We start from the raw sequence: 10,826 nt of genomic DNA, 5'->3' as shown, positions 1-10,826 counted from the left end.
TGTGCACATTCAAAAATGAAATATATAAAAAGTTATCCTCAATGTATAACATGCAAAATCATTCAGCACCTCAAAACTCCAACTGAACCTTGCTTTAAAGGCCAAATGGGGCATCTGGTTACCCTTGCCCTAACCATCATTGCAAGTCTTTTTTTGTAACTAAAGAATAAGTAATTTCCCTAAAGGTAATCACAATAATCAGCTGCAATCACCCTCCAACTTATCAGGATGCTAGACAAGCTAAACCTTTAGCTTCTCAGTTCAGGCATTACTCCTTCAGGTCAAATATAAACACAAAATAGTATAGGCCCAACAGTGCCTCGATGGTTGTTCCATTGTGTTTTATAGACGTACAAGGCCAAACATACAGTTAGCGTTTCATTATTAACCCATCATAATTGAATGCTAGAGGAGCTCTTTTGCTGTCATGATCCATCTTCATGAGTTTTATAAAGAACAGGTTAAATGGCTTTTAAAATAAAAGACAAGTCGTGTAATTTGCTGTAATGCAGCTTTGTAGAATCGAGTCATTGATAGTTGAGTCAAATTGAAGTGCTGAACAAAGACAAAAGTCAAGTTAGAATAGTAACATTTTGTTTATTCTTTTCAGGGAACAAGCTTTTATGCTGAAAGTGTTAAGCATTAGTGAAGGTATAGTCAGTGTAGAAATCCATAAGCAAGTGGGAAAAATACACAATTGATTGATGGCCAAGTGGTCACCATTTACCCCTTATGGTCTCAGAGCCGCAAGGGCGTATGGGGGCGGTGGAGGGAAACCGCTGAAGTATTTCTTCTTGGAGAACATCTGGCGGCTTCGACGGTATGAACCCTTGGATTGGACAATGTAGGTAGATGCAGTCTGGTCCCTCACCTTTGGCCTCTGAAGCTTCTTGGGCAGCTGAGGAGCCTTCTTCAGTGGCTTGAAGAGGACTGGTTGTGCAGCGGCTTTACTTGAAGCAGAGTCCAAGCCCAAATCAGCAACATAGCTTGGATAGGCAGGGGTTTCAACAGGAGCAACATGGGCCCAGTGACCTGTATGACTCGAGAATACCGGCTCCTCTTCTCTGGTCATGTAGGAAGCCGAGGACCAAATGCTTGGCTGGACTGCATTCATAGAGTCATGGTTGGAGTCGTCAACCTCTTCTAAATGAAGCTGTTCAGTTTCAGCAGCTGGGTATTGATAAACAGCCTCATCGACAAGGTTAGGGGAAAAGCTTTGTGAACCTTCTTGTGGACCAGCCTGGAAGTTGAGGTTAAGTGAAGAGCTAGAGTAACCCCCTTTAGTGTCAGTACTAGGTACTGCTTCAGCATCCAGAGTCTGTGCGCTAATGTTCGGCGCTGCCTGGGCCCAATTACTTAATATCGGCTCCTCTCTCGTCATGTAGGGAGCAGAAGACCAAGTGCTTGGCTGGACCACATTCACAGAGTTGTAGTTGGAGAGGTCACTCTCTTCTGAAGGAAGCTGTGCAGTTTCAGCAGCAGGGTACTGAAAAACATCCTCATAGACAAGGTTAGGGGAATAGCTTTGTGCACCTTCTTGTACACCAGCTGGGAGGTCAAGGTGCAGTGCAGAGCTAGAGTAACCCCCTTTAGTGTCAGTTCTAGATACTGCATCAATCTGCAGAGACTGTCTGCTAATGGTCGGAGCTGCCTGGGCCGTGTTACCTGCATTACTGGAGAATACCGGCTCTTCTCTGGTAATGTAGCGATCAGAGGACCAACTGCTTGGCTGGACCGCATTCACAGAGTCATAGGTGTAGGGGTCATCCTCTTTTGAAGGAATCTGTGCAGTTTCAGCAGCTAGGTATTGAGAAAAGTCCTCATAGACAAGGTTAGGGGAATAGCTCTGTGAACCAGCATGGACATCGAGATGCAGTGCAGAGCTAGAGTAACCCCCTTTAGTGTCACTAGATACTGCGTCAGCCTGCAGAGTCTGTGCACTAATGGTCGGCGCTGCCTGGGCCATGCTACCTGAATTAATGGAGAATACTGGCTCCTCTCTTCCAGTCCTGTAGGTAGCATAGGACTGGTCCGCATAGATTTGTGAACCCTCTCGTTCACCAGCCTGGAAGTTGAGGTTCTGGGTAGGATTAAAGTACCTGCCACTTTTAAACACTTGTTTAGACTCCAAAGTAGGACCACTACTGAATGCACCATTGTCCATCAACAGATTTGAAGTAGGCGGGATAAGGTCAGAGCCTGCCAGTTCTGAATATGGTTTGGTGGAAGGCTTATATGCTGGTGGGAACTGAGGCTTTGTGCTGCCCCACTGCTCCTCAAAAGAGTAATCACGCTGGTAGGGAGAGTTTAGAGGGAATGTCACTGGCTTGACAAGTTTCTGGTCTTCAATCTCAGCATTTTTCTGTCCAAACTCCACAGCTCCGCCTCCCTGGACCCTAGCCCCTTCCTCTGGGTTCAACAGTGCCTGCTTTGGAGCTGTGGCTAGTGGGACTTTTTTGCTTTGGTCTGAATATCCTTTTGTTAGGCTATATGCATCAAACCTTAGAGTTTGAGAAGTTTGTAGCTGGTCATCTTTATCACCCCCAATTTCAGGATAGTCAGTCTTGGAGGTATAGCTGTAGCCTAAAATAAAATACAAAAACCATACTAAGTGACCATTGGAATGGTCACTTGGAATGGTCAATAGTTGAACAAGTAAAAACAATTCAATGTGCAATGTTACCCTTAATTGAGGGAAAAGGAAGACTGCCACCAAACAGCACCAAACAAATCCAAGACACTCTGCAATACAAGAAAAAGTGTTATTCAGCTACACAGATAACTTAAGAGAAAAGCCTAAAGCCTACAACGCCAACTCTACCTGAGAATGCACCCAACAGCCATGGCACACTATATTCAAAGTATTTCCCAGACGGATTGGTTGAGGTCAAACCAGACCTAAAGCACTGTTGCATTGGTCCTCTGCTATCGCTTTATATAGTGGCCCTGTAGCCACTCAACACCCAAGCATTAGCAGCTGTTAGCCTCTGCAACATAATCATCCACATCAGAAACAGGTGTGCTATTTGCACAACCATGTTCTTTATCTGCCTTCTTCGTTGCCACTTGTTGCAGTAACGGCCTCTGGTTTGTTCCTATGGAAATAGGATTGGCCAACTGAGGGGTTTGTGGAATATTTTTCATTTTTATTTTTGTCCTGTGGGTGACAGCATTGTGCCGTAAAGGCCTACAGTCTGCCGTAAAGGCCTACAGTCTGCCGTAAAGGCCTACAGTCTGCCGTAAAGGCCTACAGTCTGCCGTAAAGTTAAGAGAAGGAGAAGAAGAAGCAGCCACTTGTTGCAATTTTTTACTTCTGATACTGCTCAGATACTTACCCCCACTACACTACATTTAGTCACATTTTGACTAAATGTAGTGTATTTAGTCAAAAAAGCTCTTAAAAGCATAGTGAATAAAAGATTATCGCTGCAGCGGACGAAACTCCAATGTTGTATCATGTGTATGTCATTTGACCTATGTGACCTCTTAAAAACCTGCTGATACTTTGATATGCTGTGAAGCCAACATTTGAATCCACTTACTCCGTTTTATGGTCTTATACATGGCTGAGTCTTTGGGAGGGTGGTCATGTTTGTAATTTCTCAAAAAACAATTTCAGAATCTTTCAAAAACACTGTTTTGAATCATTTCGCTTAAGTCCCCCTCCGTGCTGGGGGTGGGCGTGCTGACCCCCAGCACGGAGGGGGACTTAAGCGAAATGATGGTCAGCACGCCCACTCTGGGCAATTGGTCAAACAGTTTGCACTTGTCTGCAAATTCACCCCCAATGACACACTGCCGGTGTCAACAGCTTCAATTCAGCCCTACCTGTTCGAGTCCAAGTCTTTTTGGCAGGGACAGTCAGTCAAATTCAAGATTTCATGATTCAAGAGATTTATGTGTCACATGCATAGTATTATACATTGTAATGAAAAAGTGACAAGTAAAAATAAAGTAAAAGCAAACAGTACTATTAACAGGTATACCTGAATATTACCCTCTTACATCTAATATAATTCGATATAAATTAGTTTAGATAGCATTCATAGATTTGTTCATTTTAAATTGCCATGGTATATTGTCGAAGTTGTATATATCTATAAAAAAGGGCATGAACTGGAATTATGAAAAAAGTATATTTTTATTCAACCATTTAAGTGGTAGTATAATACATAAAGTTTAGTTAGGAACAGTCTGAAAAAACAGGGAAAAGCTAAATATACATATTAAATAGTACATATTTTACGATTGTTTAGGAAAACAGTAGAAAATCTGCAAAACTGGAAAAGCTGGCATGAGTGTATATCCACATATATCCTGTGTCCTGAGATTTACAACTGGGCCTAGACAAGGTATTTCCCTGAATATTACAAGGAAATAGGTGACATTTTTTTAAAGTCGGGCTACGAAGGCAAAAGCATATTCACTGCATTTGAGCTGAACACATTCGAAAATTGCTTGTTTGACGAGAATAAAATGTTTGGATTGACATAGCAACCATGTGCACCCTCTTTGGGTGGCAGGCAGATCCACACGGCAAGCATTTCTCTGGTCTACCATATCGTTGACATGGGAACAGTCACATTACGAGATGACCATTCCAAATGTGACACAAAGAGCAACTTTGAACAGTCATTTGCCATTATTGAAACAATTTCTGACAACCTAGAAATTACGGTCAAGAATGAACAGATTTGGCCAAAAACAGTACCATCTTTGATTGGTACATTGTGACGTGTTGATAGATGTACAAGGCTATCGATAGTTGGCATTTCATTAAACCCATAATTTAGTGCTACAGGAGCTCTGCCGTCATAAGCCATCTTCATGAGAATTTTTAAGACAAAGTTAAATGTCTGTTAAAGGTGTGAATTTTCATAGTTCAGCTTTTTCAGAATAGTGTCAATGACAGTCCAGTCAAAAAGGTCTGAAGGCTGCAGCCATGCTACAAATAATGAATACGAAAGTCAAGTTTAAAAACTAACATTTAGTTTATTCTTTTCAGGTTACAAACTTTTGTGCTGAAAAAGGAAAGCCAATTACTGATGGTCAGTGAAGCCATCCACATGCAACAGCAGGAGCATGAACAACACTACAATTGATGGCCAAGTGGTCACCATTTACCTCTCATGGTCTCAGATTTAGGCTTCATCGCCATACGGACGAATGGGGGCGGTGGAGGGAAACCACTGAAGTATTTCTTCGTGGAAAACACCTGACGGCCTCGGCTGTATCCACCCTTGGATTGGACAAGGTAGGTAGATGCAGTCTGGTCCATCACCTTCTTTGGCCTCTGAAGCCACTTGGAGCTGGGCAGCTGAGGAGCCTTCTTCAGTGGCTTGAAGAAGACTGGTTGTGCAGCAGTTTTACTTGAAGCAGAGTTCAAGCCCAAAGGAGCCACATCGCTTGGATAGATAGGGGTTTCAACAGATGCAGCCTGGGCCCAGTGACCTATATGACTGGAGAATACCGGCTCTGCGCCTCCACTCATGTAGTGAACAGAGGACCAAGTGCTTGGCTGGCCCGCATATGCAGAGTCATAGTGGTCACCCTCTTTTGAAGGAAGCTGTGCAGTTTCAGCAGCTGGGTATTGATAAAGGTTAGGAGAATAGCTTTGTGAACCTTCTTGTACACCAGCCTGGACGTTGTGGTTCAGTGACGAGCTAGAGTAACCCCCTTCCGTGTCAGTACTAGATACGGCTTTAGCATCCAGAGTCTGTTCGCTAATGGTCGGCGCTGCCTGGGCCCAGTCACCTGAATTACTGAAGTAAACCGGCTCCTCTTCTCTGGTCTTGTAGGGAGCAGAAGACCAAGTGCTTGGATGGACCACATTCACAGAGTTATAGTTGGAGAGGTATTTCTGTTCTGAAGGAAGCTGGGCAGTTTTAGCATCTGGGTATTGAAAAACATCCGCAAAGACCAGATTAGGGGAATAGCTTTGTGAACCAGCCTGGACATCGAGCTGCAATTTAGAGCTAGAGTAATCCCCATTAGTGTCACTACTAGATACTGCATCAGCCCACAGAGTCTGTGCACCAATGGTCGGAGCTGCCTGGGCCCAGTGACCTGAATTACTGGAGAATACTGGCTCCTCTCCTCCGGTCATGTAGGAAGCAGAGGACCAAGTGCTTGGCTGGTCTGCATAGACTTGTGAACCCTCTCGTTCACCAGCCTGGAAGTTGAGGTTCTGTGTAGGATTAAAGTACCCGCCACTTGTAGACACTTGTTTAGACTCCAAAGTAGGATCATTACTGAATGAATCATAAAACAGATTTGGAGTAGGTGGGATAAGGTCAGAGCCTGCCAGTTCTGATGATGGTTTTGTAGAGGGCTCATAAGCTGATGGGAACATAGGCTTTCTGCTTCCCCACTGCTCCTCAAAAGAGTAATCATGCTGGTAGGGAGGTCTTAGAGGGAATGTCTGTGGCAGGACATGTTTCCAGTCTTCAATCTTGGCATTTTCCTGTCCAAGCGCCACAGCTCCGCCTCCCTGGATCCTAGCCCCTTCCTTTGGGTTCAACAGTGCCTGCTTTGGAGCTCCAGCTAGTGGGACTTTGTCGCTTCGGTCTGAATATCCTTTTACTAGGCTATATAAATCCAACATCCCAGTTGGATAATTTGCTAGCTTGTTATCCTCAGCCATAGCTTCAGGATGGTCAGTGGAGGTATATTTGTACCCTAAGAGGAAAAACACAAAAATATTCTAAGTGAAAGTGAGAATTGAACAAGTAAAAACAGTGTTAAATGTGTAAATGTGGCATCAGATGTACCCTTCATTGATGGGAAAGGAAGACTGCCACCCAACAGCAACAAACAAATCCAAGACACTCTGCAATGCAAGAAAAATAATGTATTCAGCTACACATAACAAGAGAAAATAGAATAGCCAAAAGCTACAACGCCAACTCTACCTGAGAATGCACCCAACAGCCATGGCTATTACAGTCGAAGCAGCACACTCTTTTCAAAGTATTTTCCAGACAGGTTGGTTGGTTGGTTGGTTTAGCCCAAACCAGACCTAAAAGACATTTGCACTGGTCCTCTGCTATCTCTTTATATAGTGGCCCTGCAACCACTCAACACCCAAGCATTAGCAGCTGTTAGCCTCTGCAACATAATCATCCACATCAGAAACAGGTGTGCTATTTGCAAACCATGTTCTTTATCGGTCTTCCTCATTGACATACGTTACAAATCTCTCAATGTTTCCACATAACAATTATTTTGCCCCATTTGGGGATACGTTTGATAATGCTCAGATACTTCCCCTCACTACACTACAATACAGTTCGTCATATTTTGAATCTCTTGGAAGGGCGGGCTCTTAAAGCATAATGGATAAAATATTAAGATTATCACTGACTGCTATGGACAAAACTCCAATATTGTATCAGATGTGTATGTCCATGTAGGCACCTATGTGTCCTCTAAAAATCACTGATACTTTGTTGATATGCAGTGAAACAAACATTTGAATCTACTTTTTGTGTTTGGTGGTCTTATTCATGACTGTGTCTTGGGGAGGGCGACAGCCATGTTTGTATTTCTCCAAACTATGGACATAACGAACCATGTATTAAACCAGAATCGAGCACAAAAAGTGGTTTGAGTTTGTTTGCAGCGCATTAGCGTTTTCCCTCGTGACATATGCGTGAACACATGGGTAATCTAAAGTTTTGGATAAGACATTGGACAGTTGGTTGTTGAAAAGACCTTTTGATCCCAGTGATCCGCCATGGCCTCAGAATGTGACCCTGTGGCGATGTGTATTCATATGGAGCGCATGGTGCAATGTGGGGCTAACTTGATCTATGCAGTGCTGTAACTAGCCATAGTTCATATATATTGTATATTGCCATGAGCATATTTTATATTATACGTGTTTTAACTTACTCAATTTATTCGCATAATACGATTATTGTATTGTTTGTAAAACATCATGGGGATAAAACTGAAGGTTGAACTGCATTTAAGTCTTTATTCAACGATGTAAGGAATTTAGATGAATGATGTAAAAGACTTATCCACCCAAAGATCCATCTACAAAGCACAAATTGAATTACAGAAGTACATTTATTACAAATGAAGGCATGAAGGCATTGGGTCCCCAAATGGGACCCAACAATTTGTCGATTTTACTTCCATCATTGATTGCTCATCCTGGAAGATTGAACAATTATTGCAGACATAAGCTAGATGCATATATGAGCAATGGCAGGATCAAGCAACGATTTAGTTTAAGGTAAAACAGGGTCTAGGCTGAAAAATAGTGCCCCTGTCCTTAGTTGGTCCATTGTTGCCTTTCATGCAAGTACAAGGCTAACCATGCAGTTAACATTTTATTATCCATTTATTTAGTGCTAGCTCTTTTGCCATCATGATCAATTATTACTATGACTAGAAAAGTTTTACAAAGAAAACCCAAGTGTGCATTTTGATGCAATGCAGCTTTTGTAGAATAGAGTCACTGACAGTTGTCAAATAGCAAGGCCTGCAGCCATGCTATAAATACTGAACATGAACAAAAGTTAACTTTTTGTAGTTTATTATTTTCAGGGTACAACCTTTTGAGGAAAAGCATTTCTGAATGATTGATGGTAGTCAGTGTAGCCATCCACAAGCAACCGCAGGAACATAAAGAAACTACGCTTGATGGCCAAGTGGTTATCAGTCACCTCCTCCTGTTTCGGATTCAGGTCTCATCGCCGAAAGGACGTATGAGGGCGGTGGAGGGTAACCTCTGAAGTATTTCTTCCTGGAGAACACCTGGCTGCCTCGGCCATATCCACCATTGGATTGGACAATGTAGGTCGATGCGAGCGGTTCGCTCACCTCCTGTGGCCTCTGAGCACTGGGCTGCTCAACAGGAACCATCAGTGGCTGGAGAACTGGTTGTGCAGCATCTTTACTTGAAGTAGAGTCCATGGTCAAATCAGCCACGTCGCTGGGATAGGCCGGGGTTTCAACAGGAGCAGCCTGTGCCAAGTAACCCGAATTACTGTTGGAAACCGGCTCATCTTCTCTGGTCATTGGAGCTGCAGCGAGTGGGACTTTGTTGCTTTGGTCTAAATATCCTTTTAGTCGGCCATATGCATCCGACATTCCAGTTGGAAAAGTTTCTGGCTTGCCCTCTTTAGCACCCCAAATGTTCGGTTGGTCAGTCTTGGATCTATACATGTACCCTAAGACGAAAGAAGACAAAATCCATACTACATAAGTGAAAGTGAGAATCAAACAATTAAAAGACAATGTTAAAAATGTAATTTTACCCTTCAGTGATGGGAAAGGAAGACAGCCACCAAACAGCAACAAACAAATCCAAGACACTCTGCAATACAAGAAAAAATAAATATTCATTTACACAACTTAAAAGAAAAGCCTAAAGTCACAATGTCAACTCTACCTGAGAATGCACCCAACAGCCATGGCTAGTACAGTAGAAGCAGAACACTCTATTCAAAGTATTTCCCAGACAGATTGGTTGGTTGGTTGGTTGGTTGGTTGAGGCCACACCAGACCTAAAGCACTGTTACACTGGTCCTCTGCTATCTCTTTATATAGTGGACCTGCAACCACTCAACACCAAAGCATTAGCAGCTGTTAGCCTCTGCAACATAATCATCTACATCAGAAACAGGTGTGCTATTTGTACAACCATGGTCTTTATCTGACCTCTTCCTTGACACATTTTGCAAATCTTTCCACGTTTCAACCTAACAATTATTTTGCACTCTTTGGGCTACTTCTGATACTGCTGAGATATTTCCCCTCACTACAAAACAGTTTGTCACATCTTGAATCCCTTGGCAGGATGGGCTCTTAAAAGCATATTGAATAAAAGATTATCGCTGACTGCTACGGACAAAACTTTAATGTTGCATCAAAATGTGTATGTCCATTTAGGTCTCTTAAAATCACACTGATACTTTGTTGATATGCTTCGAAACAAACATTTGAGCCCACTTATTGCGTTTGATGGACTTCTACATGGCTGTGTCTTTGGAAGGGCGACGGCCATGTTTGTATTTCTGAACCCAAACCATGGAGATAAGACACCATGGATTTAACTACAAAAAGTGGCTTAAGTGGTTATTTTGCATCAACAAAGTATCAGCACACTTTTAAGGGGACACATGGGTCCCTACATGGACATAAATAAAATAAAAAAAAGGATATATGCTTGAGCGACAGCGTCATTTAAAGCTTCTGATACGACATTGGACAGTTGTTGAAGAGAACATCAACGTTTTGACCCCAGCGATCCGCTACAGCATCAGAATGTGATCCTGTGGCGATGTGTATGTGTTCCACCCAGCATCCAGTGGCTTCAGAGGCCACAGGCGGGGAGAAAGCCACTCCCATCTACCTGTATCGTCCAATCCAAGGGTGGATACCACCGAGGCAGGAAGGTGTACACCAAGACAAAATACTTCAGCTGTTTCCCTCCACCGCCCCCAATTACCCTAATGGGGAAAAAACCTGAATCTGAGACCTTAAGGTTTAAATGGTGAACACTAGCCATTGTTTGCAGATTGTATTTCCTGCTCCTGCTGCTGCTTGCGGATGGCAACACTGACTACACTATTATTAATTATGAAATGCTTTTCTCTCATTCAGCATAAAAGGTTGTACCCTGCCAGGAATGATAAACTACTAGAAGTTCCATTTTGACCTTGAATTTCGTCTTTGTTCAGTATTTGTAGCATGGCTGCAGCCTTGCTATCGGACTCAACCGTTAGTGACTCTACTCTACAAAAGCTGCATTACATCAACACTTACGTTGACTTCAAGTCTGGCCAAGTAACATCGACAACCTCAAATACTGC

The sequence above is a fragment of the Pollachius pollachius genome (genome assembly GCF_949987615.1).
Source record: "Pollachius pollachius genome assembly, chromosome: 11".
Taxonomy (NCBI): Eukaryota; Metazoa; Chordata; class Actinopteri; order Gadiformes; family Gadidae; genus Pollachius; species Pollachius pollachius.
The sequence above is the reverse complement of the archived record's forward strand: the minus strand, read 5'-3'. Positions refer to the sequence as shown.